We start from the raw sequence: 14,982 nt of genomic DNA on the forward strand, positions 1-14,982 counted from the left end.
GCTCGCAAATAAAGGCATGTTTTTTATTTATTTATACTGCTGTCCTTCAAAGTAGCATGAAGTGATAAACTATTACTGGAAAAACTGTCGACCAAAAAGTCTATCATTGTCGTATGTGGATTGGACATATGACAGTATTATTTTTATAGCTTTTACTAACACAAAGTTATTTTTGACAGATCTGACACAAGATTTATACAAAATATCTTTCGGGTATGTGGCTGGAACTTTAAGGGTGTTTGGTCGCAAATTTTCATGTGTGATTTTTTGTTATTGTTTAATTGTACTAAAAATTAGAGATACAAATATATAAGAAAAATTTTTTTATTTTGAATATTAAGCGGGATATGGAGCTTGAAAGTAGTAAATTTTTAATCTTTGGTACCAGTTCACAGGGAGAATGGGTAATGCGATTCTCACCAAAATTTGCATTCAGGTGTGTAAAAATAAGATAATAATCACTAGCTATTTAAAATTAAAAATTTTAAAAAAAATTTTATTTTTTATTTTTTATAAATTTTTTTTAACAAAATTTAAAAATAGCTGTTTGTTTTTGGGAAAAATGTATCTGTATGTTGAAATAAAAAAAAATGTGATATGTTAACTCGTTTGGGCTGTGAATTCGTACCTTTGATGCCTTGCGCTGTCGTAGCACTACTCGTAGAGAGTTTGTACACTAACACCGGGGCTTTAGAATACTTTAACATCACGTAATTATTAACATCCTTTAACATTGAAAGAATACGTTTATCGTTGTATTCTAAAGCCCCGGTGTTAGTGTACACACACTCAACGAGTAGTGCTCCGACAGCGCAAGGCATCAAAGGTACGAATTCACAGCCCAAATGAGTAAACATATCACATTTTTTTTTATTCCAACATACAGATACATTTTTCCCAAAAACAAGCAGCTATTTTTAAATTTTTTTAAATTTTTTTTAAATTTTTTTAAAAATTTATAAAAAATAAAAAAATAAATTTTTTTAAAAATTTTTAATTTTAAATAGCTAGTGATTATTATCTTATTTTTACACACCTGAATGCAAATTTTGGTGAGAATCGCATTACCCATTCTCCCTGTGAACTGGTACCAAAGTTTAAAAATTTACTACTTTCAAGCTCCACATCTCGCTTAATATTCAAAATAAAAAAATTTTCCTTATATATTTGTATCTCTAATTTTTAGTACAATTGAACAATATCAAAAAATAAGACATCAAATTTTTGACCAAACACCCTTAAGCACTCTTGGTTCTCTTCAGCTATTCAACACATAGTAATATACAGTCCCAACCTTATTTGTTCATAAAAACATGACACACAAGCTAAGCTATTCATCGCCATTTTCTCTACCAGCTGTGCCGCAGCACCTAGTAATACACAGTTCGTTGTTTTTCCATCATTTAGTTGCTACACAAATGACACATAAAAGATTCAGTTGACATATAAAGTAGCTAAGCTATTGCTCAGCACCCTTATATAATTTTACATGTTGGTCAACGGGACTTACGATGAAATAACTTGTCAACGAAGACGTTTATCGTATTTATTTAATTTAAAAAGACGGTCGAGTGGCCTGACGATGAAGTGAATTGTCGATCAACTGGTCCCCCATCATAGACAATTGTTTATTGAATATTCCCACAAATGATATATATGACTTTTCTTTCATGCAAGTAACTCTATTTGGCACCCATTCTTTATTCGTGTGTATAGTCAGTTGTGGTGGTAAATTACTAAATACATACGACACATACACCTGGACTGACACCATATTTTTTTTATTTTTTTCCTAAGACGCTAGGCACGAGCCCAGGATGTTTTTCACATTTCTTCAGGCTAGACCTAGGGGTTGCAGCATTATCACTTAAATAAAATCCATTGGTGGTTTGGCGGGATTTGAACCCGGGACCTTAGGCACCGAAGTTCCACGCTCTAACCACTAGACCAGCCCCCCCCCAACTGACACTATGGAAGAAGATAAACTATTAGCACCCATGTTCTTCAATGTTGTGCACCAACCCCTTTATGATGGGCAGTTCCTACTTCATGTCTTCGTTGTCTTATCTATATAATCTCCCTTGCGTGTTTTACGGCCGTAATTTACATCGGATCGTCCGTTTTCCCTTCTGCTGTTAACCGTGATGGGTTTACAGGTTACTGTAGCGAGATAAAGTATTTAATTGGTTGAAAATTTTTAAAGAAAGACGTGACTTGTCTAATAACTAGGTTTTAAAATAATTAGAATATTGTGTCGGGTTGGCCAACAGAAGAGAAACGAATTCTGAAAATTAAATGTTTGCGAAAATACTAAGTATACATTAATCTCTTGTGGTTTACTTACTCTTTGGAGTCCAAAGAGGATGCACAAACTAACCTGAAACAGAACAAAATGTTAGATTTTTTTCTAATTCGAAAGTAAGATGACACGGTCCCACACTACATTTAAAGTAAGCTGCAATACTTAAAGTGGTAAAGTATAATATCTATCTATAGCATATAAAAAAAGACTTAGGAGAAAGAACAAATGTGGGATTGAAAATTAATAAAATATTTAATTTATTCCCATATTACTTTATCCAATAAGCATAGACAAGGGTTCAGACGATTTATTTAGGTACAAAAGACAACCCATGCGTTAGTGAATAAAAATCTTTATAATAAAGTTATTAATTATTTATTTATTTGTCTGTTGTGTAAAATGTACATTTAAAATATCGTGTTGGAAATATACACTAAATAAGTACTCAGTTTCATACTTATATAGATAGAAAAATGCAAGGAGTATTTGTTTAGCATATTTTAGCTGTGAAACACTGTGGATGGTAATGGCTGCAAAATAGTACCTCTAAAGCTTTATTTACAACAACTCTTATCTTTAATGCTGCCTCTAGCCATAATCTGTGGGGAGAAGACTATTTCTAAAGAAATCTTGGCACAAATATTGTATTTTTCAAATAGTTTACAGCATACACTTAGTTGTTCTAAAAAAACTACTGTTAATACGGCATAAAACTTCTTAAATTTGTGTTTCAATGTGGTTGCCCTTCTTTTAGAATTTTTGTATGTGGGAATGGTCCAAAAAAATTTAACTTGAAAAGGTGATGTACATTCTAAGAAATTACCGATGAAATTATTCTTGATTTTCTTCAAACTTAACTGAGCATACAAAAAGTAAATCCTTACGTCATTGGATGCACGTTTCAGAACGTTTTGATTATGTATGGGTAGAATCTGTGAAGTAAAATCAAGGAACGATGGATCAGTCTAGAAAAGTAAAGTAAGGCTTTATATATCTAATTTTATAAAACAGGTTTATCCCAACGTGATAAAAACCAACAAATATGACCACTGATTTAATTAATTAAATTACATCACTAACACACGTCTAAAGATTGAAAACATTGATACCAAAAGATATTCAGCAACCAAGAGATCACTCAATGCTGAATGGACAGTCATCAGGATACTTGGAGGTAGTGAAGTGGAACTATTCACCAGAATTGACTACATTATTCACGCACCATCGTCCCATTCACCGATGACTGTGAGTTATGTCTTGTTCAACAGTTGTACTGTGATCTGATGGAATTATTCAGCTACAATCACAGCATTATTCAGCCATTCTCTCCAGTCACTGATGGATGTAAGTTATGACTTGTTCAACAGTTGTACTGTGATCTGATGGAATTATTCAGCTACAATCACTGCATTATTCAGTCATTCTCTCCCCAGTCACTGATGGATGTGAGTTATGACTTGTTCAACAGTTGTACTGTGATCTGATGGAATTATTCAGCTACAATCACTGCATTATTCAGCCATTCTCTTCCAAGTCACTGATGGATGTGAGTTATGACTTGTTCAACAGTTGTAATGTGGTTTGATGGAATTATTCAGCTACAATCACTGCATTATTCAGTCATTCTCTCCTCATTCACTGATGGATGTGAGTTATGACTCGTTCAACAGTTGTACTGTGATCTGATGGAAATATTCAGCTACAATCACTGCATTATTCAGCCATTCTCTCCTCAGTCACTGATGGATGTGAGTTATGACTCCTTCAACAGTTGTACTGTGATCTGATGGAAATATTCAGCTACAATCACAGCATTATTCAGTCATTCTCTCCCCAGTCACTGATGGATGTGAGTTATGACTCCTTCAACAGTTGTACTGTGATCTGATGGAAATATTCAGCTACAATCACTGCATTATTCAGTCATTCTCTCCTCAGTCACTGATGGATGTGAGTTATGACTCCTTCAACAGTTGTAGTTTGATCTGATGGAATTATTATGCTACAATCACAGCATTATTTAGTCATTCTCTCCCCAGTCACTAATGGATGTGAGTTATGACTCGGTCAACGGTTGTACTGTGATTTGATGGAAATATTCAGCTACAATCACTGCATTATTCAGTCATTCACTTCTCAGTCACTGATGGATGTGAGTTATAGCTAGTTCAACAGTTGTACTGTGATCTGATGGAATTATTCAGCTACAGTCACTGCATTGTTCAGTCATTCTCTCCTCAGTCACTGATGGATGTGAGTTATAACTCGTTCAACAGTTGTACTGTGATCTGGTGGAATTATTCAGCTACAGTCACTGTATTATTCAGTCATTCTCTCCCCAGTCACTGATGGATGTGAGTTATGACTCGTTCAACAGTTGTACTGTGATCTGATGGAATTATTCAGCTACAATCACTGCATTGTTCAGTCATTCTCTCCCCAGTCACTGATGGATGTTAGTTATAACTCGTTCAACAGTTGTACTGTGATCTGATGGAAATATTCAGCTACAATCACTGCATTATTATGTCATTCTCTCCTCAGTCACTGATGGATGTGAGTTATGACTCGTTCAACAGTTGTACTGTAATTTGATGGAATTATTCAGCTACAATCACTGCATTATTATGTCATTCTCTCCTCAGTCACTGATGGATGTGAGTTATGACTCGTTCAACAGTTGTACTGTGATCTGATGGAATTATTCAGCTACAATCACTGCAATATTCAGTCATTCTCTCGTCACTCACTGATGGATGTGAGTTATGACTCGTTCAACAGTTGTACTGTGATCTGATGGAATTATTCAGCTACAATCACTGCATTATTCAGTCACTCTCTCCCCAGTCACTGATGGATGTTAGTTATAACTCATTCAACAGTTGTACTGTGATCTGATGGAATTATTCAGCTACAATCACTGCATTATTCAGTCATTCTCTCCCCAGTCACTGATGGATGTGAGTAATGACTCTTTCAACAGTTGTACTGTGATCTGATGGAATTATTCAGCTACAATCACTGCATTATTCAGTCATTCTCTCCCCAGTCACTGATGGATGTGAGTTATGACTCTTTCAACAGTTGTACTGTAATTTGATGGAATTATTCAGCTACAATCACTGCATTATTCAGTCATTCTCTCCCCAGTCACTGATGGATGTGAGTTATGACTGGTTCAACAGTTGCACTGTGATCTGATGGAAATATTCAGCTACAATCACTGCATTATTCAGTCACTCTCTCCTCGAGTCACTGATGGATGTGAGTTATAGCTCGTCCAATAGTTGTACTGTGGTCTGATGGAATTATTCAGCTACAATCACTGCATTATTCAGTCATTCTCTCCTCAGTCACTGATGGATGTGAGTTATGACTCGTTCAACAGTTGTAATGTGATATGATGGAATTATTAAACTACAATCACTGCATTATTCAGTCATTCTCTCCCCAGTCATTGATGGATGTGAGTTAATGATGAACTATTCAGCACCAGTCAATCAATATTTATATACAATTCAACTCTTTTGATGGTTATAACGTCAATTATAATGTTATACATAGACTGTTGCTAAACACTGTCATATACTGTGATATAACAAAATTCATTGTTTATAATCCGTGATCATCGTAGTTTCTACACGAGAATATCTTTATAAAAATTCGAGTAAATTGATTGATGGTTTCTAAATAAAATACTTTAAATTTATATTTATAATTTCTTTTTTGGGGTATTTAATAGTCAAATTTTACTCAAGTGGACCAAAATAAACACAATGCACACTATGCAAAATTGAATAATAAGTTGAAGAGATAAAACCTAAACTTAGCACAGAAGTATTTACGGGAAGGAAATACTTACTGAAACTCTTTGAAAAATGTAATGGATTAAACTAAAAACACAGAGGCGAAAAGCTGATTGTGCTGATAAGTACGACACCTCGTTACGCCAAGCTCCATTTGTTGCTGGGGTTCAAGGCAAAAGAAACTGACATTATCTTGACGATAGGACGAGAGAAGTGTCCTCCATGAAACTTTCCAGGAAGGTTACATGTTATCAAACTTGCCTGCTCGACTTGAAATGAAACAGATTCAAAACTTAGGGGTTACAATAATAACTGTGGTTGTGTGAAAATGATAATATATTTTTTTAAGAATTTGGAGATACATTCCAATTTGTTTCTCCTAAATAAGGTTATAGCTGTTGTATTGAATGATTTTAATTGTTAGGTTTACTCGTTCTGTAAATGTAAATAGGTTGTAGGGTAAAAATAAAATTATAAATTTATGAATGTATATTATTGATTTGTTGTAATTTAATGTACAGAAGTACTCTCTGGAAAAGAAAATTATTTGATACTCTGTTGTAAAAACCGTAAGATTCTTCTTGAAAAAATTCGTTGTTATGTTCTGTAAGGAGTAAAGGAATAAAGTACTATAATAGTTAAAATAAACATGATGGTGCTTTTTCATCAAAATCCTTTGATGAACGACTTGTACATTTCGTATAAACTCATATAAGGTATCTGTGCAAGTTATGGAGGTTTGCAATATAAAGGGTTGTTCTGTATGAAAGTATTGAATTAATATACAACATGCAGTAAAAACGATTGATTTTCATAGATCCAACAATATATTTCATTCCTACGTTGTTACGTTGTTGTATCTTATCACCTTCGTTGTATATGGATCTTAAAGTGAAGAATACACCTTTATGGATATCCAAACGCCATAAAATATCTCCAATTTCACTGGTAAGCAAGTGACGATAAAAGTTCTATCAGATGTGTTTATGACGGGAGATAAACCAACATTATGGCGGGAGTGATTATCTATTGGTCTCTCTCCAGACAAGACTCAAGATTGTATCGCAGTTCAATGGGCTCTCGCGTACTTGTCAAACAACAAGATGTTAGATATCTGTATAAAGATGTGTTTTATGGCGGGATATAAACATGATTTTGGCGGGAGTGATTATCTTTTGGCCTCTCTCCAGACAAGGCTCAAGATTGTATAGGAAATCAAGAGCTCTCAAGTACTCTCGTCTATCGAAAAGGTGTTGGGTGTTGCATATCTGTATAAAGATGTGTTTATGGCGGGAGATAAACATGATTTTGGCGGGAGTGATTGTATATTGGCCTCTCTCCAGACAAGACTCAAGATTGTATCGGAAATCAAGAGCTCTTAAGTACTCTTGTCTATCAAAACGATGTTGGGTGTTGCATATCCGTGTAAAGATGTGTTTATGGCGGGAGATAAACATGATTTTGGCGGGAGTGATTATCTATTGGATTCCCTCCAGACAAGGCTCAAGATTGTATCGGAAATCAAGAGCTCTCAATCCAAGTGCCTTTCTTTCCACACGGTGTTGCATCACAAAAGAGTCAAGATGTGTGAGCTTTGAACTATTTTAAATTTTAATTAAACAACGTTATTTAGTGCAATCTACTTAAACCACTACTATGTTAGTAATAGTCATTTATCGTTTTATTGTTGTTTTTGGAAGTTCTTAAGCCTGACGAAATATACACTCAACTTTATTAAAATTATGTAAAAGTTGAGCTCCGTAAACACGATTTAAATCAAAGATGTAACACGCCTAGTAATTAATCTAACTCTTCTAAATTAATTTATGTCATGATAATTAGTTAATTAGCTTATAAACACCAATCACCTAAAAAATGTAGACACCACGTAATGATTCAACATAGATTAAATAATTCATACACCCTTATATATTTTCATTCTTATAGTTTAGCTGAACAAAACTTTAATCAGCCTATCCGATGTGGATGGAGATTTGTAGTTTACCTTTCGTTTCTTGCTATTTTAACTCATTTAAATTAAATACTATCACTATAAACAATGACTTTTTCTTTCTGGCGAAGCTCTAACATTACAGGAAATAATCGTAAAATAAATTCTTAAATAAAATAAAAACAATTGGTCTGCAAACTTGCACCCCAAACTTCACACATTTAACCCATATCCAAACTAGCTTTTCATTTTACAATGTGATGATAAAACTTAATTCTACTTTCACTATTCAGCCATAATCTTGTACAAAACAAACAAAACTGTATGGGTAGGAACGATCATTTCACATTGTAAACTAATAAGAAATTTAAAATCCTACTTCTCTCCTGTCTGGAAAAATCAGAAAACAGCTGACAATTCTACACCAAATATAAATAAACATCATAAATCCTGGACAACTTTGTTTACACTACAGTTTTATCTCAATTCAACCCTCTTTCCTAATTCACATCCAAACCATATCTACGTCCTCATTGTCTATGTCCCTCTTCCGCAGCCTCGCCAAGACTCTTCGCCACCACGGTGGTCTCTGGGGGTGCCTAAAGTCCAGTTTCATCCGGGACACTCTCAAGCACGGCACCCTGGTCGGCACGGACCGCTACGGCAACAGGTACTACCAGAACAACGACTACTTCTTCCTCCGCAACAGATGGGTCGAATACGCCGACCATGTGGGGCTGCAGTACGACGCTAGCCAGGTAAATTTGGGGTTTTAAGGAGTGGAAGCGGAGCGCGGAGAAGTTATTTTCCGCTCGCGGAGAGGCGTAACTTCTAGGAAGTGCGTCCGCTCCTCTTCTAGGAAAACATTACCATTAAATTATGTAAGACAAGAAGTGAACGTAATCAGCTCTATGTGCCCCACATTCGCACCTAGGAAAATCAAAATGATTGTGTGGATTTTTGTGAATATGCTTTTCCGTGGAGTTTGTCAGACCATAGTTTCTTCGGTGTAGGCATACTAGATTGCGCATATGTTTTATTTTAACACAAGCTAAAATTAAAATTAGCTTTTATACGGATTAAAACCAGACAAATCTGTATTTTTGTGAATTAGTAAGTATCTGGATTATTTTACTATACAGGGTGATTGATATAAGTGTGCCAGCCGTTTTATTCTAAAACTATAAATGATATCAAAAAAAGTTAAATGGTAAGTGCCTTGGATTTTTTATTTTAAACATTTTAGTCAAGTCAAAAAAATTATTTTAGCCAACATTTTTCCAATATGTCCGCCAACTTTGATTTTTCTTACAGAACACTCTGTATTTTATGATGTACCTATTCCGGTAAAAAATGTAATTTTAAGACGATTTTATTCGTTATGTTTTTATCATAAACCTAACCGTTACAAAGATAATAATGTTTAAAGTTTTAAAAATTGGGCATAAGAAAGAGTTTTGATAAAGGCCTAAGAAAGCATGCCAGCTGTTTTATACAAAAACTATTCAAAATTTCACAACTTTAACCATTATTATCTTTGAAACGGTTAAGTTTATGAAAAAAATCGCAAGAATAAAATCGTCTTAAAATTACATTTTCTACCGGAATACATCATGAAATACAGGGTGTTCTATAAGAAAAATCAAAGTTGGCGGCCATATTGGAAAAATTGTGGCTAAAAAATTTTTTTCGACTTGACCACAATTTTTAAAATAAAAAATCCAAGGCACTTACCATTTAACTTTTTTTTATATCTCTTATGGTTTTTGAATAAAACGGCTGGCACACTTATATCAATCACCCTGTATAAAAGCCCACTTTAGTTTGAAGATTTTACTTAGCTGATCACAACTGCGAAAACCCGACTCCAATAGCATGTTTCGTTCTGAAGTTATGATTTTTAAAAGTCTAAATTAAAATCAATGACATTCCATGATAGAGATAAATTTAAATACCCGAAGGTCGCGAATGAATGGCGCTTGGCGATAAGGGACCTTTAAACCGATAAGATAACGGAGCACCTCATTCATTCATTCATTCATTCATTCATTGTTATCTCTTTAAATATTTAAAAATCTACCTCAATTATTGTTGCTATTTGATCAATTATTCACTACGCTGCCATTTTTGACTCGGTTGTCCGTTTGAGCTCGGGTTTGCGGCATTGTTTTTTACTAATAAATACCTTTATTTTTATGTGCATACTATAGTCCTGGAGCTGAGGGGGTTTGAGCATGCACGAAAGTAGTACGCAATGTTATTGCTTATTTTTGTAATATGGACTGTGGTGATCAAAATTGCGTATGTCGCCTATTTCAAAAGTGGTCGATAAGGTGGGGGGGGGGGGGGAGGGGGCAAACATGGCGGTTTGCGCTATGCGTTAAAACGCTGATATTTTGAAAACGGTAAAAGATAGATCATCGGTTAAAACACGTCGTCGTAATTCTAAAAATGTAGACTACAATAATGGTTATTGATTCCGAGGTCGTGTCCCTATAAATAAACAAGTTATTGTATAAAATATGTAAAAATGGACTTTTCGTGTAGTTTTTTTTACCGAAAGTAGAATTAATACAGAACAACGACTACTTCTTCCTCCGCAACAGATGGGTCGAATACGTCAACCATGTGGGGCTGCAGTACGACGATAGCCAGGTAAATTTGGGTTTTTTAGGAATGGAAGCGGAACGGCGGAGGAGTGATTTTCCGCTCGTCCAGAGATGGCCCGTTCATCTTATAGGAAAACAGTATAGCATTAAATTATACAGGGTGAATTTTAAATGAGTTCCCCCCTTACTTTTTTCTACATTTCTTAAGATATCATCTCCGGACCACGTCAGATCATTGTTGAGTAGTAAGTACTTCATTTTGACTGGGTATACATTTTTGGCCGCCATATTGGATACAAAGTTTTTTTTTTTGAAATGTAAAGGTAGGGTTGTGACCCATCATTTCAAACAAGAATTTTACGCTGATTACAATGCCGCAATGAGTTTTTAAAAATCTTGATCCGTTCTAAAGTTATGAGGACTTATTATAACTTTATTTTTAGCCAATTTTAACATTGTGCATTAAAAAAATAAGACCATAATTTGAAAATAGTGCTAGATAAAGATAAGTATACACCACCATTCATTGTCGACATATTTTCACTTGGTTATGACAGATGTAGTTTTTTCAGCCGCCATCTTGGATCCGCCATTTTGAAATGTGATCAATTAATTTAAATATGAAGGTGGTGTTGTGACCCATCATTTTGAACTACTTTTTTATACTGGACTTAATGCCGCAATTCGTTTTTGGTTATCAAGCATTCTTGATGAAATATAAAAATACTCTTATTTAAAATTTCAATATTTCAAAATCAAAAGATGCAAATGAAAAACGAATTGCGGCGTTGAGTTCAGCATAAAAAAGTAGCTCAAAATGATGGGTCACAACACCACCTTCATATTTAAATTAATTGATCACATTTCAAAATGGCGGATCCAAGATGGCGGCTGAAAAAACGACATCCGTCATAACCAAGTAAAAATATGTCAACAATGAATGGTGGTGTATACTTATCTTTATCTAGCACTATTATGAGATTATGGTCTTATTTTTTTAATGCACAATGTTAAAATTGGCTAAAAATAAAGTTATAAAATGTCCTCATAACTTTAGAACGGATCAAGATTTTTAAAACTAATTGCGGCATTGTAATCAGCATAAAATTCTAGTTTGAAATGATGGGTCACAACCCTACCTTTACATTTGAAAAAAAAAACTTTGTATCCAATATGGCGGATCCAAGATGGCGGCCAAAAATGTATACCCAGTCAAAATGAAGTACTTACTACTCAACAATGATCTGACGTGGTCCGGAGATGATATCTTAAGAAGTGTGGAAAAAAGTAGGGGGGGAACTCATTTAAAATTCACCCTGTATAAGACAAGAAGAGAACGTACTCAGCTATTTACGCTCCACTTTTGCACCTAGGAAAATCCAAATGATTGTGTGGATTTTTGTGAATAGGCTTTTCCGTGGAGTTTGTCAGACCATAGTTTCTTCAGTGTAGGCATACTAGATGGCGCATATGTTTTATATTAACATTAAAACGTTAGATCCCTTACATTACCGTAGTCTACTGCTAACAGAGCCGGACCTCTACCAGTTCTTTAGCTTAAACCAGTGTAGGATTAAAATTCAATCAATAAGCGAATGGTTTTATTTATGCAATAATTTAAAAATACACAAGCTAAGCTCCTAGTCCCCATTGCCCAATTTCCAGGTACATTAAGGGCCAGGATACAGGTTCATTCATACAGACTATACAAAATAATCCACCACATACATTATTATGTTTCTCCAAGTCCTCAGTTGAATTAAACCTTGCAGGTACCCCCGGAATGGTTCGGCTGGCTGCACCATCGTACAGATCTCCCCCCAGACCAGGAACCTTTCCGACCCCAGTACCACTGGATGCTACCCCGTGAGGAGAACATGAGTGGTACCCCCCTAGAGTATGTCCCCTACACCACCACAAGACCTAAGGTGGAGGCTTGGGTCCCGCCTAGGAGTGGGGGAGGTACAGAAACATCCCCTGGAGAGGCTGCCAAAGAAGGGTGTTCAGAAAGAGCGGGAGAATCATTGAATAAGGAGGGAAAAGAAATGCTTCCAGGGAAAGGTAATTCTTCAGGTTGTGGTGCAGAGAAGAAAGACTGGAAAATCTGTTAAACTTTTTAGAAATTTGTGTAAAATTCAAAGGTTGTAAAGTGTTAAATTTTTTATTAGACTGTTTAACTGTATTTATTGGTCTGATAATTTCCTTTTACCATTAGCTGGATAGCTCAGTTTATTTTTGTTCCGACCATTGAGTTGTCATTAATTTTTATACACAGTACTAAACAGAACTTTGTCGTTTCGATCCAATAAAAAGTATAATTTCTAAGGGCTTAGAAAATGAACCCAGCCATGGATCATTGTGCGTAAATTAAGAATATTATCTAAAGACCTATAAAATGTCTACAATACAAATTGTAAAGCAAATAGCAAGGTCAGTAACAAATTACAAAACTCATCGTACGATATCTAAAACGTCCCAATCTATTTTGTAATATTTCCCAGTATTTCGAAGCATATATGCCTCTTGTTTCTTTAGCTACCTAAATAGTGTTTTGTAGACATAAAATACCCCCACCGCAGCAAACCTGCAGACTAAGTGAATTTCTATTTACCTTGCTGGATTTCTACTAAAATATTCCCTGAAAATTGTCAGATGTATTTCCTATTAAAAAAACACTTATCTTAATGAGTACCTAGGTTTGCTGCTACAGGGAAGATATTGAGGATGGTTTCTTCTTAAATCTTGATAGCTTAGTATAAATTAACAAAATTGCCAAATTTGAATAAATATCCATAAACAAGCAAAATACAACAGTATTTCCATAAGTTTAACATGGGAATTTTGAATTTAAAGTTTTTTTATTAACTCAATAACCGTTAGGCATATAACAATGATTCAATATACCAAATTTCTCTTTTCAAGCTTTACAAAATGGTCTGAAACAAATTGTAAAATGTTTTGTTTTTAAAGTAAAAAATGGGAAACCCCAATTTTTACCCCATATAAGCCCCCACAAACCCCCGTTCCCATAGTCCGATCATGCTGGTTCACGAACTCATTCAAATAAACGTAAGTTTAGACGTTTGTACCAAATTTCATCAAAATCGGATCAATTTTGTTCGAGTTGTCGTGCTAACCAGTGACCATTGAAATGAGTTATTATCATAAATTATAAAAAATAACCATAGAGAACAAGTTAGTAAATACGAAACTAAATCTATTTTGGTAATCTTTTAGGCTATAAGAAATAGGCATTATGGCACCTGCGACATGCGAATAACCAATAAAAAGTCTTTAAAAAATAATATAATTGCATCAATGGGTTCGAAAAGTATATCAATACTCTATTTACATGGTCTAAAAAAATTGTATTTCATTTTTAAACACGAATAAATACATTACGATAGGCAAAAAGTTCGTGTTTCCGCCCGGGATCGAACCGGGGACCTTGTGCGTGTGAAGCACACGTGATAACCGCTACACTACGGAAACTTGGAATAAAGAGTAGAAATTCACTATGATAAACTTAAATTATTTATATATTTAATTTGCTTTACGAAAATGGACTGATAATACCGTAAAGTAACTAATGCAATGCAAATACCAATGAATACACAAACTATACTGTATATAGTCTGTTCATTGCTAGCACCCTGCTGTGTCCCGAACACATTTTGTTGTGCTGAGTGCAAACGGTCAGGTCCAGTCATTCGAGACAAATTATTGTAATTTGTCATTTCAGTATTGCAGACACTTTCTAACAATATGTTGGTGTCGCATAGCAACAATACAGTGGGTCGGATCTTTCATTAAACAGTTGTGTGAGCCAGTCACAGATTGCACTAGTGTCTAAAACTCTACATTGTACCTTATTTTTCGTTACTGACATAGTTGCTGGGTCACAACATTTGCTATAGCTCATAATAAGTCATTCCATCAGTTTGACTTGGTAAAAACCATCATGTAATCGGCAGAAATCAGTAATTTAGATCAGCGCAATCTGTAGGTGGCTCACATCAACTAAGACAAATTTTATTAAAAACCTGACTACAACTTTAACATGGGGATGGAATGTCTAGTTGCTGTATTAATAGTCAAAGATTAAACACATAAAAGTACTACTGGCGTTAAGCCAAGCAAAGTACTAAGAAACGTGTTAGTGTAGACCAATCGGTAGATCTCTAATTTAATTTTACACCACGACCAACAATAGGTTTTAATTTTTGAATTCAGGCTGGAAATGGAATATTGGTCTTAGATTAAAAACTAAATATATTTTCCGTTTCTTTCAAAACCGTGACCACCAAAGAATTG

The 14,982-nt window shown here is 34.7% G+C and overlaps 1 non-coding gene across 1 annotated transcript; it reads right to left on the minus strand.

Annotated features, from left to right (window-relative positions):
• Window positions 1-14,087: 14,087 nt before the first annotated feature.
• On the minus strand, window positions 14,088-14,160 carry Trnav-cac (transfer RNA valine (anticodon CAC)). Its single transcript has one exon. It is a non-coding gene; the product is annotated as a tRNA-Val (tRNA).
• Between the last annotated feature and the right edge of the window lie 822 nt (window positions 14,161-14,982).

This window comes from Macrosteles quadrilineatus, unplaced genomic scaffold (genome assembly GCF_028750875.1).
Source record: "Macrosteles quadrilineatus isolate MER2022 unplaced genomic scaffold, UCM_ALF_1.0 Scaffold_4__1_contigs__length_99947679, whole genome shotgun sequence".
NCBI classification, from domain to species: Eukaryota; Metazoa; Arthropoda; class Insecta; order Hemiptera; family Cicadellidae; genus Macrosteles; species Macrosteles quadrilineatus.